Raw genomic sequence first — 23,040 nt, forward strand, 5'->3', positions numbered from 1 at the left:
GATCAGGGGGGGAAGGATCACTTGACCTGCATAACTTTGGGTATGCCGTAACTGTTCTGAGTAGTCCCAATAAAAAACCCTCATGCACGTGCTGGTAAATTTTGCGGTGTTTAGGCGGTATATCTTGTTTCTCCGCCGTCCCTCACACGTGTGTGCATAATCATAGGGTTAGTTTTTTATGCAACCTCCTACCAGGAGGCATTACCCATTGTTAAAAACAGTAGTGATCAGTGATAGTAGTGGTGACGTGAAAAAGTGAAAAAATAAAATTGTCTCTCTTATCCAGAAAAATTAATTTTATTAGTTCTGTTTTGGAGGCAAAAACATTAAAAATTCAATCGGTGAACTGGAGTGTTTATGACTCGTTCACACTCAATAAGTGGTATAGGTCGACATCTTTCAGCCCTTATAATGCCAGGTGGGTCATATGGGCTTTCTTCAGGACCACAGTGTAAAACAGAGACCTTTCACGTCTCTATTAGTGAAAAAGAAAAGATCTAATGGAACATATCGTTATGTTGCTCCTATTGAGGTCAAAATTGCACCTGAAAAGAAAAGAAGGACATACTAGACAAAAGGTAAAGGGTAATGGAAAACATTTAAGACTATTCAACTGGTTTAAATCACCAGGAACAAGTATAACGCACAATGGCGTCGCAACTAAAAAATGGCAATACTTTGCACTGACTGCCCTAATCAAAGAATAGGGTCAACTCTCTCATTTATGGCATTATAAGTTCTAAAAACTTCAATTTATGGATTAGGACTTATTAGTAGAAATTACTCTCGAATTGTGATCTGGAGCAAGTTGTAAATAAATAGTACATGTTTGGAGCCACTCGCTGTTGTTTTAATGAAGGTGGCAAATTTCATTTATGAAATAATTCTCACTTTACTCTATGTTTATTTTTAAATTATTATTGTTCAGGATTAAGGATGGTTCCTGAATTACTTTCTTTTGAGACAAAGGTCAGCCTTCCCATGTATATGTTAACCCATCCTAAGCGAAGTTAAAAGTGAAGCATTTATTCGGGTGACGATTTTCAAAAACATTCATGTTTTTAACATTAGCCTTCTCAACATCAATCCAAGGTGTCATTCGACAGCGTGTTAGTGCAGGTATAGTGTATTTCACTACTCATTCGGTTTCAACCAACACGCGGCGCTCATCCATTACCAACCCATTCGTAAGACGTACCTTCGTTTTTGGCTATATTAAGCCTCTTCAGGATCTGGGTGGGTCAGGGAGGCACTCTATACTAATAAACATTAGTTCAGACGGAGGTACCAAGTGTTATAATACTTTACGGTTCTGCCGCATTCCGGTCCTCGTGCTACCTCTGGCTCTCCATCAGTTGCTTGTGCTGACTCTGCCACCTCCAGTCCCGGAAAACAGGTTGCACTTCCGGGCGTTCGTTTTTCAGTGTAGTGAATGGAATAAAGGTCGTAAACAGACTATATCGGTGTTTCGTGTTATAGTCTGTTTTCAGAACTGGGGTGATATCTATCATTTTAATGTTTATGCACTATTAATAGATATTTGATTGATTAACCCCTGATTGTATGTCATGGGGATTCAAAAATAAATAAAGACATATTTATTTTATCGCTCAAACTATCCATATGGAGTTTATTGATAAGTGAGGTTAATGCTCAATTTATCATTGGGTTTTTACATTACATGAAGCTCAATATTTCACCAATGAGGAATTTTGTGGGTAAATGGTAATATACATAAATCAGTCTATTCCTCAAATATTGAGTGTTAGGTTTGGGCCAAATGACTGAGATCTTATGCTCATGGTTGTATTTCGGAGGGCGATCTTTTGTTCGTTTCATCATCTATAAATGGTACCCCATGGTATATTATCATTCAAACCATTCAGGTCAGTGCCAAGTCTGTGTACCCATCGTTGCTCTTTTTCAAAAAGGATTTTTTCAGCATTGTGATCTTTATTTCGCAAAGTTTCTAAAATAATCCAGTGTAGATCGTTGACAGTATGACCTGCTTCTAGCTAGTGGTTTGACATCTTTGTTGTGATCTTCTTACATTTCACGTTGCTTCGATGTTCGCACAATCGTTGTTTTACCTTTCTACATGTCATGGCTATGTAGTTCTTTTTGCAAGGGCATGTGATCATGTAGATGACATGGCTTGTATTGCAGTTGGTATGATGTAGGAGTCTCCATTTTAAATCCGGGAGTAATTGTATCTCTTTTGTGGCTTTTGTCAAGGGGCAAACTGAACAAGATCCACATGGATAATGGCCAGTTACAGGACTCATGTCCAATGGTGAGTTCATTATCACCAGATGTTTGATTGGTTGAGGTCTAGTATGGACCAAGATGTCTTTTAGATTGCGAGTTCTCTTATTAGCAAATCTGGGTTTGGGCCATTGGATATTAGCTGAAGTTAATATCCTCCCATTTTTGCTTACAATCTTCTTTAATTTATTGCTTGCTGGGCCATATGTAGTAACACAAGTTGTTATGTCTGTTTCTGGTTCCTTAGGTGTAGATTCTAGGAGACCATCTCGGTGTTGATTGCGAGCTCTTTTTTTGCACTTGTCAATGATTCTCTTAGGGTAATGTCTTTCTTCCAATTTTTCGCTCAGTTCATTGGCTTGTTGTTTATACTCCGTTAATTTACTACAATTCCGTCGTAGCCTCAGAAATTGGCTATAAGGGAGATTTTCCCTTAATGGCCTAGGGTGAAAGCTTTGGAAGGAGAGTAAGCTGTTTTTTTGACGTGGGTTTAGAATACGTCTTAGTTTGTAAAGTTTGGCCCTCAGCATAGATGGTAATGTCTAAAAAGTCAATTTGTTTGTTATTGGCTGGGTAGGTGAATTTGAGCCATTCATCCCGAGTATTGATCCAGGTATGAAAATTGATGAGACTAGGTAGATCTCCTTGCCAAATGAGGATCACATCATCGATATATCGACGCCAGAACAAAATCTGTTCATGAAAGGGATTTGCAGGATTGTTGATATGTGTCTCTTCAAACTGGCTTACATAAAGCCCCGCCACACTAGGCGCAAATGTACTTCCCATGGAAGTTCCATGGCATTGTTGAAACATGGTGTCATTATATTTAAAATAATTTTCGGTCAGGGCCATCCTACAGCATTCCAGGACGAAATGTCTGGGTGTTTTGTGGTCTCAGTCCAAGTCGAAAATTATGGTCTCGAGTGTTTCCAGTGTTTTTTGTTGTGGCAGGCTAGTGTAGAGACTTTCTACATCGAGTCCTACTAGTACCATGTCATCTTCTGAGTACGTGAAATTCTGGAGTAAGTTGAGAAGATCCCTAGTATCCTTTAGGTAGGTCGGAGTTCTTTGGACTATGGGTTTGAGGTATTGGTCCGCGAATTGTGATAATGGTTCAAGGACCGAACCAATTCCTGACACAATAGGCCTTCCTGGTGGTGGTGAGCGAGGTTTGTGTGTCTTTGGAAGAGAATAAAAGTAAGGTATTCTCGGGTTACTGGTTTCCAAAAATTGTGCTTCTTTTTTTGAGATCCAGTCGTTCGTCTCAGCTTCAGTTACCATTAGTGTTATGGTCTTCTGTAGTCTTGGTGTTGGATCTACATTTATTTTCTTGTAGAATTTTTGATCCGAGAGTAGTTCTATGCATTGTTGGTCGTAACCTTCTTTTGAGAGGAGAACCACTCCACCCCCCTTGTCCGCTTGTTTGATGACGATATTCTCATCATTTTTAAGATCTCTCAGTATATAACAGCATGGGGATTGCGCTCATGAAAGTCAAGGATGCAAAGGCCTCTACCCAGCATCACAGCTGATTTTCCACAGTAGATTTGGGAAGAGGCACACCTGTCCCACCTCGAAGACGCTCATGATTGTTTTTGGCCTAATGAATGAGTCACTGATTTTGAGCATCAACTAGTTCGAGCGACCATGCAAAGGCCGCCCTCTACCCAGCATCACAGCTGATTTTCCACAGTAGATTTGAGAAGAGGCACACCTGTCCAGCCTCGAAGATGCTCATGATTGTTTTTGGGCTAATGAATGAGTCACTGAATTTGAGCATCAACTAGTTCGAGTGACCATGTGTGTGTTACTATGCAATCGCCCTGAAGGGCGCAGGGGTCCCTTGAGTGACCTGTGTAAGGCTGTGCCTGTAACTATTTTACAATGGCGCCAGCAAGCTGCCAGCGCCGTTGTAAAATAGTTACAAAGTTAGCTTGCACAGGAAGCACTTAGATAAAATAAAGCAGCACCTGCTTCGTTTTATCTAGTGGTTCCTGTGCAAGCTAACTTTGTAACTATTTTACAACGGCGCTGGCAGCTTGCTGGCGCCATTGTAAAATAGTTGCATGAGTGGGGGTTCAACTTTTGAACCCGTTACGCTCGCGGATTTTGTTTTGCGGATTTTGCGGGAAATCCGCAAAATTCGCGGATTGCGGATTTCCCAAAAATCCGCAAAATCCGCAAGCGTAACGGATTTCCCGCTCATGCTTACTACACAGCCAATAACAAACAAATTGACTTTTTAGACATTACCATCTACGCTGAGGGCCAAACTTTACAAACTAAGACGTATTCTAAACCCACGTCAAAAAACAGCTTACTCTCCTTCCAAAGCTTTCACCCTAGGCCAGTAAGGGAAAATCTCCCTTATAGCCAATTTCTGAGGCTACGACGGAATTGTAGTAAATTAACGGAGTATAAACAACAAGCCAATGAACTGAGCGAAAAATTGGAAGAAAGACATTACCCTAAGAGAATCATGGAAAGGGGCGACCATTCGGTCCCCCCGAACGAATGGTGGAGTGCCCCGATCCCCCCGGGAAGCCATTTTGGGCGGGAGGCGCGTCTCGGCTGGTATGCCCGAAGCGGCGTAGCTGGGGCGCGCCTTTTCCCGCCCAAGAGAGGGTTGTCCTAGACACCGACACCGCTAGCCACGCCCAGGAGGCGGATTGGAGGTGGGTCCACGCCCGCCCGAAGAAGGATAAAAGGAGCGACAAGCCAAGAAAGCATCCTCTTGTTCCTGTGCTCTGAAGCTGCACCTCCCCGTTGCACGTGAGCTCGAGACGGAACGAAGAGCCAATTTTGAAATTTGTAATTTTCTGTTTTCTCTTTTAGCGCTAGAAGCCTTGGTTCCAGGACCTTTCAGTCGCCTATCGTGAGAAAATGCCGGGCAAAAGGGTCGGAAAGAAGGTTAGCACCGAGCAAATGCTTCGTATGCTGGTAAAAGACATGGCGAACATGAAGAAGCAGATGGCGGCCGGGAACGGTACGGGCCGGCCTAAGAAAATCATTGGACCAGCATTGCCGGGGGTGGTCCCTGCCGGGAGAGGAAAAAGGGCCAGGAACAGGGCAGCTGGAGACGAGGCACCGGTTCCGGAGGTTCCTCCGGCGATCCCGCTCAGGCCGGTAGAGGCTCCTGTGCCGATTCCCGACGCAGGACAGCCGATCCCTGTCGTAGTTACCCCTGTGAACGAAGGGGATATGCCACCAGAGTTGGCCGCCCAGCTGGCGGCATGGTTGGGCAGGAATAACGAGGGTGCCGTTGCTCCGGGGGACACGGCCGAAGAGGCCAAACTAATAATGAAGCAGTTGCGGCAATCGCGAGATGCTGCAAAGGCACCTTGTCCTTTTGTTTCCCCGCAGGCTCCCGTGGGACAACCAGGATCGGGCGTTGGTTCGGCAGGGTCTACAGTTACGGCTGCAGGTTCAGGTAAGCAGCCATTGCCGATGGCGGGGGAGGGATCGGAACCTTCAAGGAGGGAAAAAGTTGTTCAACATATCCCGATGGAGGTGAAAGAGAGGATATGGGCAGACAAATATGTGAACATGTTTTCCTTGTTGACCGATCACTACGAGATTGAGCATGTAAAAAATCAAAAAGAGTTTCTGCATCCTAGTGTATGGCGAGCCAAGATGGCCGGTTTCAGAGTTGATGAATCGATAGGCAATTGGGGCAGAGCGTTTGGAATGTTCACTGCAGTTATGGGGGAATGTAGGCCCGAATTGTTGGTGGAATTGGCCGTGTACCAGACACGTATCATGGAATTTTATGAAACTTATGGGGGTAATCAATGGTTTTCTTATGATAATATATTCCGTAAGTCCAAGGAGCACGACTCATCCCTGACGTGGGATTGTTTTGACTCCATTTCCTGGCAAAAAATGGAGAAGTCAGGCGTGGGGAAGTCGCCATCTTTGGGGGGTGATGTGGTTGAGTATTCCCGCCATTCGTCGGGGGCGCCCTTTCGGGCGGGTTCAAGCAATGATCGGAACTCAAGAAATAGTGGCAGCTCAGGTAAAAAAGGGGTCTGCTGGGGCTTTAACAGAGGCAAATGTACTAGGCCACAGGATTCTTGCAGGTTCAGACATGAATGTGCAGGGTGTGGGCAGTCCTCGCACCCCGAGACTACGTGCAGAGCCAAGACTGGTGATACGGGAAGTAGAGGAGGCGCCAAACAGGTCTGAAATAGTCTGGGGGGCGCCTCTACCTACCCCGGTTGATATCATGGCACTGATCCCTTGGCTGAACGAATACCCGGATCATATCTCCGCTGGGGTGTTGCGAGATGGTTTTTCAGATGGTTTCCGCATCCCGGCGGGGGATTTTCAGGGTAAGGCACAATGTAGGAATCAACTATCGGTGCAGCAGAATACGGCGGTGGTACAAACAAAGATTGGGAAAGAGGTGGCCCGAGGTCGGGTTGCTGGACCATATGACAAGCCGCCAGTTGCTAATTTTGTTTGTTCACCCCTGGGTGTAGTCCCCAAAAAGGATCCGGGGGAATTCAGGTTGATACATAATTTGTCAGCTCCAAGGGGTCTTTCGGTGAACGATGCGATTGACCCGGGAGTTTGTTCGGTGCGGTACGCATCTTTCGATGAGGCCGTCGCCATGTTGAATCGCCTGGGGCCCGGAGCGCTGATGGCTAAATCAGACATCGAGTCGACGTTCCGGTTGCTCCCGGTACACCCAGATGATCAGCGTCTCCTTGGTTTCATGTTTCAGGGACGCTATTACATGGATAAATGTATGCCAATGGGTTGCTCCATCTCTTGTGCGTATTTTGAGAGATTCAGTTGTTTTTTGCAATGGGCTTTCACCAGAACAACGGGGTTTACACATGTGATGCATTATCTTGACGATTTTCTATTCCTGGGGGCAGCCGGGGACATAGAATGTGCACAAGCTTTGAATGAATTTTGTGATCTCATGAGACGCTTTGGCGTGCCATTGGCACCAGGTAAGAAAGTGGGGCCGTCTACTTCGCTCGAGTTTCTTGGAATAGAGCTTGATTCCGAAGAGGGGTGCTTCCGTTTGCCGAAAGAAAAGGTGACGAAATTTAAGGCATCGCTTGAAACATGCATTAGCGAGACGAAAGTAAGATTGCATCAGTTGCAGCAGGTTGTGGGTCAGCTCAATTGTGCCCTTAGAGTAATGCCGATGGCTCGCCCATTTTCCCGCTCTATTGCTCAGGCCATGGTTGGCCTTAAGGAAGGCCACCACCGCACAAGGCTCTCGGCAGAGGTTCGCCAGGACATGCGCATATTGTTGGCATTCCTGGCGGATTTCAACGGTCGGGTTGTGTGGAGCAAACCCGCGGTTTCCTCAGAGGAGCTGGGGTTGTGGACTGACTCGGCGGGGAGTGTTGGTTTTGGCGCCATTTTTGGTAATCATTGGTCAGCACGAACCTGGCCGGCATGGTGGCACGAGAGTGGGCTCACAAGTAACATTGGGTTTCTCGAGCTGTTCCCTATTCTGGTGGCCTTGAAAACATGGCCGGAGGGGTTTCGTGATCGATCTGTGGTGTTCTGGTCTGATAATATGACCGTGGTTGAGTGTATCAATAGTCAGGCTGCCCGCTGCAAATGGATCCTGAGATTGCTGAAGGAAATTGTTCTGCTAAGTATGAGATTAAACGTCCACTTTAGGGCAAGACATGTGCCAGGGGTGTTGAATCAGGCAGCTGATGCGCTTTCTCGTTCCCGTATGCAGGCCTTCTGGGGTTTCCTACCCTCAGCGGACCCGGTGGCGGCACCATTTCCCGAAGCTCTCTGGTCTCTCGGTGCCCCGGACTACAAAACCTCATGGGAGAGAGTCTAGCACCCAGGACAAGGAAGGCATATGAAGGGGCGTTCCGTTCCTATTGGTCCTTTTTGGGTTCCGCTAGGGGGGAGCTTTGGGGTCAAGAGGAGTATGTCCTGAAATTTCTGTTGTCGTTACATCAAGCAGGCAAATCAGTGGCTACGGCCAATAGGCACCGGGCCGCCATTTCTTTCATGGCACGGGCTCATGGCATCCAGGACCCCACAGCGTCTTTTCTGGTACAGAAAGCGCTGCATGGGTGGCAATGCCTGGAGGGTAGCAGAGTTGATGAGAGGCACCCGATAGGTCTGGAAAGGTTGGCCCTGTTACTGTCCGTACTTCCTGCGACATGTTCAACTCAATCAGAGACAGTGTTATTCCGGGCCGCTTTTTCATTAGCATTCCATGGGGCTATGCGGGTGAGCGAGCTGGTAGCAAGGAATAAGCAGGATACGGGGGGAGGTCTGTGCCACGAGCACATTCAGATTAAGGGGGAGACAATGGTAGTCTCATTTGCCAGGTCCAAGACCGATCAGAGAGCGATCGGAGACAGCATAATAGTCCAGCGGATTCCGGGATCTCCCATGTGCCCGGTAGCATGCGTCGAGGAGTATTTGGCGCAAAGGGCGGCATCATGGGGGGGAAGCCTGCTGAGGCACGCTGACGCCACCCCACTGACTAGGTTTCAGTTTCAGCGGGTGTTAACTATGGCAATCGCAGCTGCGGGCTTGAACCCGTGCGAGTTTGGGACTCATTCCTTCCGGATAGGGGCTGCTACAGAGGCTACAGCCAGGGGTCTGAGTGTGGAAAAAGTGAAACGGTTGGGGCGTTGGTCCTCGAACTGTTATAAAAGGTATGTGCGGTTGCACATGTTATAAAGCGAATGTCATGCACTCACGCTTCTTGTTTTTGTTTGGTTTACAGTTTCGCGAGCTTACGAGGCAGGGCGGACTGTGCAGTCGACCCGACACCTGGAAACCAGCGGTCAAAGATCACCGGCTGAGAAAAGAGTGGTGTGGGTCGTGGGCCACTCATACGTGAGGCGTGCCGCGGACGTATTCAAAGCAGGTGACATAATTCACATGGCTGGGGAATACGGGTACAGGGTGACCTTCTACGGAAGGGGCGGGCTCTGTATTGACCAGTTCCAAACTTTTATGGAGGGTTTGTTAGGGCGGACAAGGTCACCGCCATCTGTAATCATAGTGCATCTTGGGGGCAATGATTTGGTGACCATTGGTCGACGAGTTCTTCTCGAGTTGATACTATCCACAGTAAGTTGGTTGGCGAGGAGGGTCCCGGGGTGTACAATTGCATGGTCCCATATGATTCCACGGAAGGTGTGGCGGGGGGCTAATTCTGTGTCTGCTATAAATCATTTGGTGAAGAAAGTGAATAACAAACTTTGTAGATTGTTCCGTACAAATACATTGCATTCTATTCCTCATGGATGTATCAGGGGGGATCAAATGTATCTAGAGGATGGGGTCCATTTGTCCCGGGTGGGGAATGCGTTACTCATAGGAGACCTCGTAGCTTGGTGGAGGAGTTTGTAGCCATGACCTTTAAGTAGGAGTTTTGTGGGGGGTCCGGATAGCCGGTCAACTATCCGGCCTGTGGCGGTAAGGTCATGATCGGTGAGCAGTAATTGGAAGATCCCTAGAGGTTTGGGCGTCACCCATTATGGATGGGAGCGCCCGGGGGGAGGCGGCCATTGGCCCCTCAAACGGGGAGGCGGTCCCCTCTAAGGATGGGGACGCCGAAAGGGAAGGCGGCCATGGGCCCCTCCCTGGAGAGGAGGGGCTACGGGCCCCTCCTGGGAATTTCACGGGGCCAGGACATCTGCGACGGCAGATGTGGTAAGTTGTGTGGGGTGGGAGGGGGGTCTACGCTACCTTCTAGACACCTCACACGAGTCCTTGGACGACCACTAAGATGGCGTCGAGTTAACAGGGGCCCCCGCTAAGACAAGGGAAATTGGAAGTAGGCACAGAGGTACAGTCCGCTGTGCGACCGCCCCTCACAAGTGAGGGGGGAGTTCTGGTATTGGGGATCTGACACCGGTTACGACCTTGCCGTTGGCCCGTAATGTTAGGATGTACAATTTCAATGTTGAGAAATGCATTTGCAGGATGTTTAGTATCGGCTAGGAGAACCTTTGTATTAGAGATATGTTAAGGTCAGCCAAGAACATCGTAATGTGTAAATGAAATTGTACATGATATGAAACTGTTATTTTAATGTTTTAATTTTGTTTCATATTTTAATAAATACAGCTGGGAGGGTAACTCCCTCCCGCCTTCCAAAAGTTCAGAACCGTTTCCGTCTTCCCATCCTTGGGGATTGTGTTGAGAGGGGGTGGCGGGTATCTCAGCCATATGGAAAGGGGCGACCATTCGGTCCCCCCGAACGTATGGTGGAGTGCCCCGATCCCCCGGGAAGCCATTTTGGGCGGGAGGCGCGTCTCGGCTGGTATGCCCGAAGCGGCGTAGCTAGGGCGCGCCTTTTCCCGCCCAAGAGAGGGTTGTCCTAGACACCGACACCGCTAGCCACGCCCAGGAGGCGGATTGGAGGTGGGTCCACGCCCGCCCGAAGAAGGATAAAAGGAGCAACAAGCCAAGAAAGCATCCTCTTGTTCCTGTGCTCTGAAGCTGCACCTCCCCGTTGCACGTTAGCTCGAGACGGAACGAAGAGCCAATTGAGAATCATTGACAAGTGCAAAAAAAGAGCTCGCAATCAACACCGAGATGGTCTCCTAGAATCTACACCTAAGGAACCAGAAACAGACATAACAACTTGTGTAACTACATATGGCCCAGCAAGCAATAAATTAAAGAAGATTGTAAGCAAAAATTGGAGGATATTAACTTCAGCTAATATCCAATGGCCCAAACCCAGATTTGCTAATAAGAGAACTCGCAATCTAAAAGACATCTTGGTCCATGCTAGACCTCAACCAATCAAACATGTGGCGATAATGAACTCACCATTGGACATGAGTCCTGTAACTGGCCATTATCCATGTGGATCTTGTTCAGTTTGCCCCTTGACAAAAGCCACAAAAGAGATACAATTACTCCCGGATTTAAAATGGAGACTCCTACATCATACCAACTGCAAAACAAGCCATGTCATCTACATGATCACATGCCCTTGCAAAAAGAACTACATAGGCATGACATGTAGAAAGGTAAAACAACGATTGTGCGAACATCGAAGCAACGTGAAATGTAAGAAAATCACAACAAAGATGTCAAACCACTACCTAGAAGCAGGTCATACTGTCAACGATCTACAGTGGATAATTTTAGAAACTTTGCGTAATAAAGATCACAATGCTGAAAAAATCCTTTTTGAAAAAGAGCAACAATGGGTACACAGACTTGGCACTGACCTGAATGGTTTGAATGATAATATACCATGGGGTACCATTTATAGATGATGAAACGAACAAAAGATCGCCCTCCGAAATACAACCATGAGCATAAGATCTCAGTCATTTGGCCCAAACCTAACACTCAATATTTGAGAAATAGACTGATTTATGTATATTACCATTTACCCACAAAATTCCTCATTGGTGAAACATTGAGCTTCATGTAATGTAAAAACCCAATGATAAATTGAGCATTAACCTCACTTATCTATCCAGATAATAACCTCCATATGGATAGTTCGAGCGATAAAATAAATATGTCTTTATTTATTTTTTAATCCCCATGACATACAATCAGGGGTTAATCAATCAAATATCTATTAATAGTGCATAATTATTAAAATTATACATATCACCCCAGTTCTGAAAACAGACTATAACACGGAACACCGATATAGACTGTTTACGACCTTTATTCCATTCACTACACTGAAAAACGAAAGCCCGGAAGTGCAACCTGTTTTCCGGGACTAGAGGTGGCAGAGTCAGCACAAGCAACTGATGGAGAGCCAGAGATAGTACGAGGACCGGAATACGGCAGAACCGTAAAGTATTATAACACTTGGTACCTCCGTCTGAACTAATGTTTATTAATAAAGAGTGCCTCCCTGACCCACCCAGATCCTGAAGAGGCTTAATATAGCCAAAAACGAAGGTACGTCTTACGAATGGGTTGGTAATGGATGAGCGCCGCGTGTTGGTTGAAATCGAATGAGTAGTGAAATACACTATACCTGCACTAAAACGCGGTCGAATGACACCTTGGATTGATGTTGAGAAGGCTAATGTTAAAAACATGAATGTTTCTGAAAATCGTCACCCGAATAAACGCGTCACTTTTAACTTCGCTTAGGATGGGTTAACATATACATGGGAAGGCTGACCTTTGTCTCAAAAGAAAGTAATTCAGGAACCATCCTTAATCCTGAACAATAATATTTTAAAAATAAACATAGAGTAAAGTGAGAATTATTTCATAAATGAAATTTGCCACCTTCACTAAAACAACAGCTAGTGGCTCCAAACATGTACAATTTATTTGAAACTTGCTCCAGATCACAATTCGAGAGTAATTTCTACTAATAAGTCCTAATCCATAAATTGAAGTTTTTAGAACTTATAATGCCATAAATGAGAGAGTTGACCCTATTCTTTGATTAGGGCAGTCAGTGCAAAGTATTGCCATTTTTTAGTTGCGACGCCACTGTGCGTTATACTTGTTCCTGGTGATTTAAACCAGTTGAATAGTCTTAAATGTTTCCCATTACCCTTTACCTTTTGTCTAGTATGTCCTTCTTTTCTTTTCAGGTACAATTTTGACCTCAATAGGAGCAACATAACGATATGTTCCATTAGAACTTTTCTTTTTCACTAATATTGACGTGAGAGGTCTCTGTTTTACACTGTGGTCCTGAAGAAAGCCCATATGACCCACCTGGCATTATAAGGGCTGAAAAATGTCGACCTATACCACTTATTGAGTGTGAACGAGTCATAAACACTCCAGTTCACCGATTGAATTTTTAAAGTTTTTGCCTCCAAAACAGAACTAATAAAATGAATTTTTCTGGATAAGAGAGACAATTTTATTTTTTCACTTTTTCACGTCACCACTACTATCACTGATCACTACTGTTTTTAACAATGGGTAATGCCTCCTGGTAGGAGGTTGCATAAAAAACTATTATTGCACACACGTGTGAGGGACGGCGGAGAAACAAGATATACCGCCTAAACACCGCAAAATTTACCAGCACATGCATGAGGGTTTTTTATTGGGACTACTCAGAACAGTTACAGCATACCCAAAGTTATGCAGGACAAGTGATCCTCCCCCCCCTGATCAGAATATATAACCTTAGGAAATTGGTTGGATCACAAATTCCTCCTTCCCTCCACATTGATTCTGGCATCCATATTCATGTCAACATTCCGAAATATATCTAAGATACTGTGGGGCCAATTTACTGCCGGGGTAGGTGGACATGTGTGAATGGGACCATGCCATTAACAGCAGGGGGTGGAGACAGCATTATGAAAGGGAGACTGGCCCCATTCAGCTGGCAGGAAGCCCCCTCCCAGTACTCTAAATGCAGCCAAGCCCCATTCAATTCAGCTCTTCCAGGATGGGCCAGGCACACCTCAGCCCCCTCAGTGGCTGTCTACAGCGAATGCACATCAACAGGCCCTGTCACTCTGAAACCAGATGATCAATACACAAAGGCAGAGGCAAACAGAATGGTTACACAAGAAAATGCCTACTTTCTAAAAGTGCCATTTTCAAACTCACAATTTAAAAAACATCTTTACTAAAAGATGTGTTATTAAATTCTGAGTTCAGCGAGCCTAAACTTTATTTCTCTGACTTGTACCAATGGGAAGTTATACCTGTAAGATGTTAAAGGGCATTTAACATTCTATCCTATGGGGCAAGCCTTTTAATAGTGAAAAACGAAATTGGCAATATTTTACTATCAGGATATGTCACACACACCAGTAAATGTCCTACCTTTCACATGCGCTGCACCTTGCCCAGGAGAGTACCTTGGGCCTACCATAGGCGTGCCTTACATGTAAGAAAAGGGAAGGTTAGAGCCTGGCAAGTGGATGCACTTGCCAAGACAACAAGGCAATTCAAGACTGTGCGCAGACACTGCAGTGGCAGGTCTGAGATACCTTTTCAGGGTTACTCATGTGGGTAGCACAATCAGTGCTGCAGGCCCACTAGTAGTGTTTGACTTCCTGTCCCTGGCACAGTTCAGTGCGCTGTACTAGGGACTTACCAGTAAATCAAATATGCCAACCAAGGAAAACCAATTGTAGCAACAATTTATACAGGGAGCATTTTGACACTGATTAGCAGTGACAAAGTGCCCAACGCATTTAAGCCAGCAAAAGCATCAAAAAAACAGGAGGTAGAGGCAAAAAGTCAGGGGAAACCACACCAAAGATGCCAAGTCTAACAGACAATTATTTAATGTGACCTATTAGTGCACAGGCTGCATCACAAATTACAATTCCGTTCAGTGCTTGGTTTAGCATTGGTGGTGCAAGGTGTGATAAACGTTGTGCCCTCCCCCCATGGCCTCTTACTTCATGGATTCCCTCACTACCACCCTCCATTTGTTCTCCTCATCTCTTTGTAGTCTAACTCTTCTCACATTTATGTATTATATAGCACCACTCATCCCAATGTAGAATGTCAGAGCGCTTTACACCACAAACATATTAGAGAGAGAAATGAGTCAAACAAGTGCACAAATTAATGTAGAGGAAATGTTACTGAAGAGAATAAGGACTACAAGGTGTAGGACTCACATATCATCCATACATTAGATGTTAGCAGTGCTTGGGGCTAGATGTAGGTAAATCATTTTTACAGATTCTAAAATACCGAATTTTACCGATTTGGTATTTTAGAATTGGTAAATCTGAAGTAGGTAAATATTCGGTATTTTTTACCGAATCGGTAAGATTCGATAATTACCGAATCAGTATTTACCGATTCGGTAATTGCCATTCATTCCTATGGGCCTGGAGGCCCATAGGTATGAATGTCAATTACTGAATCTGTAATTACCGATTCGGTAAATACCAAATAATTCAAGGGTGGCAGGGTGTCACTTTGACACCCTGTTGCACCCTTAGGGCATGTATGTGTGCCACATGGCACAGGTGTACATGCACAGATTTGCATATACACAGGTATTCGTTATTTACCACCAACTAATAGTTGGTGGTAAATAACGAATCCTTAAAGCCCTGTGGCCCTGTTGACAGTGCCACCTACATCTCAAAATACAGATTCAGTAATTTTACCGAATCTGTAAATTTACCGAATCGGTAAAATTACCGATTCGGTAAAATTACCGAATCTGTATTTTAAGATGCCCTACATCTCAGTATCCAAATACCGGTCGGTAACGGCCAAAAATCGAGATTTTCGTCCGTTAAAGATCGGTATTTGGATACCTACATCTGTCCCCTAGTCTTTAAAAACAAAGGGGCATATCTGCTAAGTTTGAGAAGATAAGAGCGCCTTGCCTGGAGAAATAAAGAGGCATACCTACTAATTTTTCATGCAGCACAGTAATCAAAGTTGACATGCTGCATTTGAATGAAAAGGGAGGAGCATAGAAGCACAATCTATAGTACGATATGGTGCTGTTGCTCTCTCCTCTACTGTTGGCATACCATATACTTCCTTGCACCCGATCTCCCCAGGTTACATACTATCTAGTTAGGTTTTTTTAATACCACAAATGTAGTTACAACTTTTAGTTTGATTCTAAATAATCCAAATCCGGGAGAAAAGAGGGACAGAAGAAGTCCAAAAGGGGATTAACCGAGAACTCAAAATTTTGCCCAAGGGTGAGCCACAATTAAAAAAAACATGCCTCCTCTTCCTACACGTTCCTATTAGTCCACAAGACCACAGCACAAGGGTCTTTTCAATGAGATGTTTGTGCCTATATCTAAGTTCCTCCCTTCCAATATCTACATACAATGGGAACATTCAGAAGAGACCTTTTGTGTTCTGGGCAGTTTCCGTGGTTTATATTTTAGTTTACTATTGGTGTTTCACCTCTTAAGGCTACTTCATCACATTTGGATGATGGAGGTAGTGAATTTCAATTTGTAAACTTGTCTCACCAGAGTTGCTAATGGCCAGCAGTAAAGGATAACTCCAGGACGTGGTAAATGCATTTTGACCGAGTAATTAGTCATGATAGCCTCAATTTTTATCTTTTAAATGGCCTGATTTGGAGTAGGGGGATATACAATAAAACCCGAAAATCCTGCTCCACCACTCATAATCAGGCCTGCTCCTCATCAAATGTCTTCTTATGTGTCCATGTGCGCAAACTGTGTCGACAGGCACAGAGTGTCTCCATGTGCACAAAGTGTCTCTGTGTGCACAAAGTGCCTCCATCCAGTCCCCTTGCTCCTGCCTGACACAGTGCTCCCTGCAGTGGACCCGGACTAATCTCTCTTCATATATTTGGGTTGGGCTCACTTAATCAGTTTCAGAGCAGCTCTTTCTTGCAATGCCGACCTACCTACTCCTCTTCTTTGTACCACCTTTCCCTATTGGTACCCTGATATGAGTGATGTGTTGAAAATCAAGATACACTACAATATCCCTCTCTAATGCTCTTGGAACTATCTGCCTCGCATGATGGATGGAGAAATTCTCAAGCAGACATCTCTGATTTGCATTGATGAACATCCAGAAAAAATGGTTAAGATTGATGTAGGTACGTGCCCAAGTAAGAAACCGAGAGTTTACATGATACCTCCTTTTTTCGCAGTAGAATGTGGTGGAATATGTTTCCCAAGTGGCTTTGTGTGTTGGGCAGTGTAGGTGAAAGAGTTTCTCAGTTTCCACTGGCTGCAGGATATACCCTTTGTCCAGCCTATCTTACCCCTTTTTCTGGTTTAACCTGTGGTAGTTAGTCCCTCTTTTGATTTTGGACTCCATTGGTGGGTACTTGATCAACATTTCCTGCATTAACTGGTGGAAATCTTTCTCATGAAAGAACATATGCCCCACCCCCACAAGCTATAAAATATAACTCCCTCTGTTTCGAACTTATCAGGGGTGAAGAAAGGAAGGCCTCATTCTGAGAACACCAGACTCAATTCACTAGCCAAAAACACTAAATTAACTACCAACTTTAGATTCCAGAGTAGCGTTCTATTCGCCATAAAGTATTTCTAAGCCTTATTAGGAGTATTAAGAGGCTATATACATGTAATTACCACACAATTCGGTGTGAATTGATGATACTAGTGAGCAATGTAGGATGCTTGTGGACAGTGTGAGGTGCTGCTGTTCATTGTTAGAAGTTGGACTGCATGAGATGCCAGTGGGCAGTCTGTGAAGATGATGGTGCTGGCGCGCAGGGTGCAGTGCTGGAACTTTCGAGGGATGTGGCAGGGAGGGTCCGGTGGGCATTGTAAAATGCTGGCACATCGTCATACATGGCAAAAGGTTCCTCTCATATGGTAATATGGGCATTTGAGACACTAGTAAATGGGAGTACCTAGTAAAAGTGCAAAGCTGATATCTGAGCTAGAATTAGTGTATTTACTGCAAATGGCAAGTTGATAGTTCGGGACAGAAGTGCCTTCTTAGAAAAAAAGTAGCTTATATTTTAAATAAAACTAATGCCCTTTCAGAATGATATGTGAGTGGTAATACATGCTAATGAGATGCAATCTGTTGCAGCATTTGCACAAAAAATTCTTAGCGCTGAAGGGTAGTTTACTGCTACAGTGAGGTTTATTTTATGACATGTGGAGGGATATACCATATAACACTGCTGTTGGAGACCGGTCCCAGATCTGACAGAGCAATAGCTCTGCTTTCCAAGTCCTGGGACTGTGCCACCTGCTTGATACTGTGACACGTTATTTTCCCATCTCACACCTAGCTTCTCTGTCATTTATATGGCTGAGAATCTATTTGGTCAGGATGAGATCTTATATAATTAAAGGTAATGGAAGTAGGAAATGAAGAGATATACTTTATGCTTTGCGAGGAAAAAAAAATCTAAGAGTCAGTCTTAAATTGAATACCCACATCACATGAATAATCAGTAATACATATGGCTTTTTCAGAAAATATCTTTATAAAAGTGTGGTAAAAATCATCAATTTTCCCTTAATAAAGCAAAAAAAAAAAGAAAAAGACGAGAACGAGACCCTCAAGCTACTTTGAAGGAAATTGTCACGTTCACTATGACTGTATGGTTTAATAAGGGGAGTATATGTATGCCCACCTTGTTTGAAAGTTCACCAGCCTTCATGGTCTTCCTTGTTAAAGACCAAGGCCCAGATTTACTAACCCTTTGTGCTGTGTTAGTGTCACAACAGTGACACAAACTGTTGCAAAACTTATTTTGCCCTGGAGAGCAGCCCTAAAGTACTACAAATTATTGCTGTGTGCTACTTTGCACCACTTAAAATCAAGGTGGTGTATCAAGGGTGGTACATGCATGCACGATATTTAGAGGTAGTCAGGGGTGCAGCTGTGAACCTGAGCTTGCTCCCTGCTGCTCGTAGGTTTGACCCCTCTGAGGCCAGAGGTCACAAAGGAAGTGCCAGGAGAAGAAAGGAGCAAGCTAGGGCTCATATCTGTGACCACAGACTGCTCCCAAATGACTCCCATTGGTACAAATGGGCTACCAGGCAACCGACCGCGCTCTGATGCAAATCCCCATCTACTAGCATTGGCAAACAGGGATTTGTATAACAAATTATGCATCCTGGAGGCAGATGTAACATTGGACAAAAGGTTTCTGGGTGAAAAATTTGTAAAGTTGGCCATAAGGGTCTTCAAAATTTTTCTGAATTGGTACGAGAGAAGAAGGGAGTGTGTTAATGGCCTGCCTGAACTGGTGCAAGAGAAGAAGATGAGAGCATTAAAGGTCTGCCTGAACTGCTGCAGGAGAAGGGGGTGGGTGATAAAGATCTGTTTGAACTGGTGCAAGGGAAAAAGGGGAGCGTTAAAACTCTGTCTGAACTGTGCAAGAGAGGAAGGGTGGGCATTAAAGGTCTGCCTGAACTGGTGCAAGAGTTGAAGGCGGTGTTAAAGTTCTGTCTGAACTGGTGCAAGAGTTGGAGGGGGCGCGTTAAAGGTCTGTCTGAACTGGCGCAAGAGAAGTAGGGTGAGCTTTAAACATCTGTCTGAACTGGTGCAAGAGTAGAAGATGGGAACATTAAAAGTCTGTCTGAACTGGAGCAAGAGAATAAGGGGGACAATAAAGGTATGTTTGAACTGGTGCATGAGAAGAAAGGGGACATTAAAGTTCTGTCTCAACTAGTGCAAGAGAAGAAGTTTGGAACAGTAAAGGTCTGTCTGAACTGGTGCAAGAGTTGAAGGGGGCCTTAAAGATCTGTCTGCACTGGTGAAAAAGAAGTGTGGGCATTAAACGTCTGTCTGAACTGGTGCAAGAGAAGAAGGGAAACACTAAAGGTATGTTTGAACTGGTGTTTGAGAAGAAGGGGGACATTAAAGTTCTGTCTGAATTGGTGCAAGAGAAGAAGGGGGACATTAAAGGTCTGTCTGAACTGGTGCAAGAGAAGGAGGGGACATTAAAGTTCTGTCTGAACTGGTGCAAGAGAAGAAGGGGGTATTCAAGGTCTGTCTGAATTGGTGCAAGAGAAGAATGGGGACATTAAAGTTCTGTCTTAACTGGTGTAAGAGACGAAGATGGGAATGTTAAAGGCCTGTCTGAACTGGTGCAAAAGAAGATGAGGCCTTAAAGATCTGTCTGAACTTGTGAAAGAGAAGAAGGGTGAACGTTAAGGGTCTGTTGAACTGGTGCAAGAGAAGAAAGGGGATATTAAAGTTCTGTCTAAACTGGTGCAAGAGAAGAAGGGGGCATTACAGGTCTGTTTGAACTGGTGCAAGAGTTGAAGGGTGGGCGTTAAAGGTTTGTCTGAATTGGTGCCAGAGAAGCATATGGTAAAAATAAAGTCTGTCTGAATTGGAGCAAGAGAAGAAAGGGGACAATAAAGGTATGTTTGAACTGGTGCAAGAGAAGAAGGAGGCATTAAAGTTCTGTCTCAACTGGTGCAAGAGAAGAAGGGGACATTACAGGTCTGTCTGAACTGGTGCAAGAGAAGAAGATGAGGCATTAAAGATCTGCCTGAACTGGTGCAAGAGAAGAAGGATGGGCGTTAAAGGTCTATCTGAACTGGTGCAAGAGAAGGGGGGGGGGGCGTTAAAGGTCTATCTGAACTGGTGCAAGAGAAGAAGGATGGGCCTTAAAGATCTGTCTGAACTGGTGCAAGAGAAGGGGGGGGGGGCGTTAAAGGTCTGTCTGAACTGGTACAAGAGAGGAAGACAGTCGAAAGCCTGACAACAGTCCTCCATTTCCCTGTGGTCCTCAATCCAAAGGCGGGAAACACCTCATCTGTCAGCGGAACATGCTCAATATGCGCGCGGCGGCTTCGCCTCCATTCCCGCCGCTGTCTCCTGATCCCGCGCGCGCTATCTCCCCATCCGCTTCTCTGCCATGATGCAGGCACACTCTGCCTCTTCTGATAAACAAATTTTATTAGGCTGACACTGGATTGCATCTGACGCATTTTATAAGCAGGTCGAAATCCATCAAAGCAAAACAAACAAGAAAGGGTGAAAAAACCCATCTTTGATATCAAATGTAATAAACGCTTTAAGCCAACAAGCAGCAGAACAAACTTATCTGAGCCACTGCACCCCCCACGTCTTTCTTTATTAAATGCTGAAAAGAAAAGCAAAAAGGCTTTGACTTCTTCAGCACAAAGCAAAGCGTCAGCAGGTCAGAGATGCAGGCAGGAGGATTATTGTTAAAAACTCCAGGTGCCAAGGAACTTAAATGTCAGCCCGAGGAGGAAACTCGGATAGCAAAGGCATGAGCTACAGCAATAGCATTATTCATCTAACAGTGCGCCTGAGTAGCGTTTAGTATTTAGTAAAACTGTAACTTAATTCATTCAACTTTAAATGTTATTTATTTACTGTTCTCCAAGGTTAGTCCTTTGGAGCACAAGATGAGATTGCCCAAGCCAGATGTTTAGAATATCACCAAGTGATAAAACTCCTGGCTATGGAACTAAATGACAGTAATTTACATAGGTGTAATCCCATTTATGGAACGCATGAGACCCCCAAAACAGGGACATTGTAGTATATTTGTAAAATAATGCGGAAAACGGCTCCTGAGTGTGGAAGTGGATTCCACAAATATTCATTCTGCTTTCAATTCTTAACAATTAGATGCAAATGTAATGCTCTTACTGTGTTTAATAGCTGAGTTTCATGTGTGGTCAATAGTAGGCCTAGGCTAGTCCTGTTTTCGAAGCTCTAAATGTTTTAATGCGAGTGGTTTTCTGAGCCTCACTAACTTCCCCCTCCAATTCTGTGCAAAGTTTAGCTCAAATATGACAGTCGTTCTTTATTTAACTCCGCAAAATTTACTTGCCTCAATGGTCTTGCTTTCTAAATGTAAGGGGCCCGATTCACAGAATGAATTAAAGACTAAATCCTAAACTTACTACTATTTTGGTATTCACGGGATGCAGTTACTACTTTTGGTATTCACAGAATGAACTTACTACTTTTGGTATTCACAGAAGTTAGGATTTTGTCTTAAGTTTGTCTTAAGTCTGTCTTAAGTCTGTCTTAAGTTTGTCGTAAGACAAACTTAAGGCAAAATCCTAACTTCTGTGAATACCACAAGTAGTAAGTTCATTCTGTGAATGCCAAAAGTAGTAACTGCATTCTGTGAATACCAAAATAGTAGTAAGTTTAGGATTGAGTCTTAAGTTCATTCTGTGAATCGGGCCCAATATTTTTTGTTCATAGTGTTCCTGACTCTTGGTCCTGGAGAGGACGGATTTACAACTGGATACAAGCTGAAAGCCACTCATTTAGGCCAAACAGAGGTGTTGCTTATATTTTACGTATGATATTGTTTTCTCTGCAAGACATAATGCAGCTTTCTTCATTAGTTGTACAAAACAAGTCATTATACCTCGTGCTGTGTTTTCTATTCTATTATTGGGTTATGTAATGTCATTCATTTTCCTGTTCAAATAAAAATGACTGTATGATTTCTGTGTCTGAAAGTGTATGAAAACACCCAGTGCCTCATTTACGAGAAGTGATGCATCGCTGCGTGAAAACAGCGATGCACCACTTCTCAGTGTGCCCTCCTTGCAACACCAATGATGCGTCATATTTACAATATGATGCATCATGTCGCAAGGAAGGACAGACACTTCTGTATAATGGACGTATCTGTCAGCGCAAAAAGTGGCACATTGCTGGAGTTGTGTCGGAAGCCTTACGCAACTCCAGCAATGTTCTTTCACATGGGGCAAGCCCCATGTGAAAGGACCTGCGTCACCCTTACGCATACCATGAGAAAGGCTTATAGTTTTGACGCATTGGCGTCCTAGAAGTGGCGCAGCCAAATCTCATAGATTTCTCTGCTCCACTCCTACGACCCTTTCTTGCGGGGGTACGCCCACCCTGCATACATTATACCTGGGGCAGGTATAATGTAGCACAGGGGTTTACGAAGTGACGCATCTACCTAGATACGTCACTTTGTAAATACGGTGCAACATGGCACATTTTTTACGCCACTGGTGCGTCACAAAAAGTGATGCACCGGTGGCGCAAAAGTGACGCAAGGGCTCATAAATGATCCCCCCAGATTGGGAGGCAAGCACATTTTTACCCTCATTTTCCTTAGGCAGACTTCACATCTAGCCTTTATGTTATGTTTCATGGTCTTCTCCCGATATGGCAAAGGAGCAGACTCAATGTTAGTCTGTTTACCTATCTGCAGTATTTTTTTCAGATTTCCTCTCTTCCTTGGGACAAATGCTCCTTAGTGCACATTTTGCTTTGTGGTAGACTGTAACTGGTACTGGTTATCGAATAGATTAGGGATTCGTTTCCACTGACATATTTATTTGCCTTCCATAATGATTCTTACATTTTGAATAAAACTTGATTGTTAGCATTATGAAT

Source organism: Lissotriton vulgaris, chromosome 1_2 (genome assembly GCF_964263255.1).
Source record: "Lissotriton vulgaris chromosome 1_2, aLisVul1.2, whole genome shotgun sequence".
Classification (NCBI taxonomy): Eukaryota; Metazoa; Chordata; class Amphibia; order Caudata; family Salamandridae; genus Lissotriton; species Lissotriton vulgaris.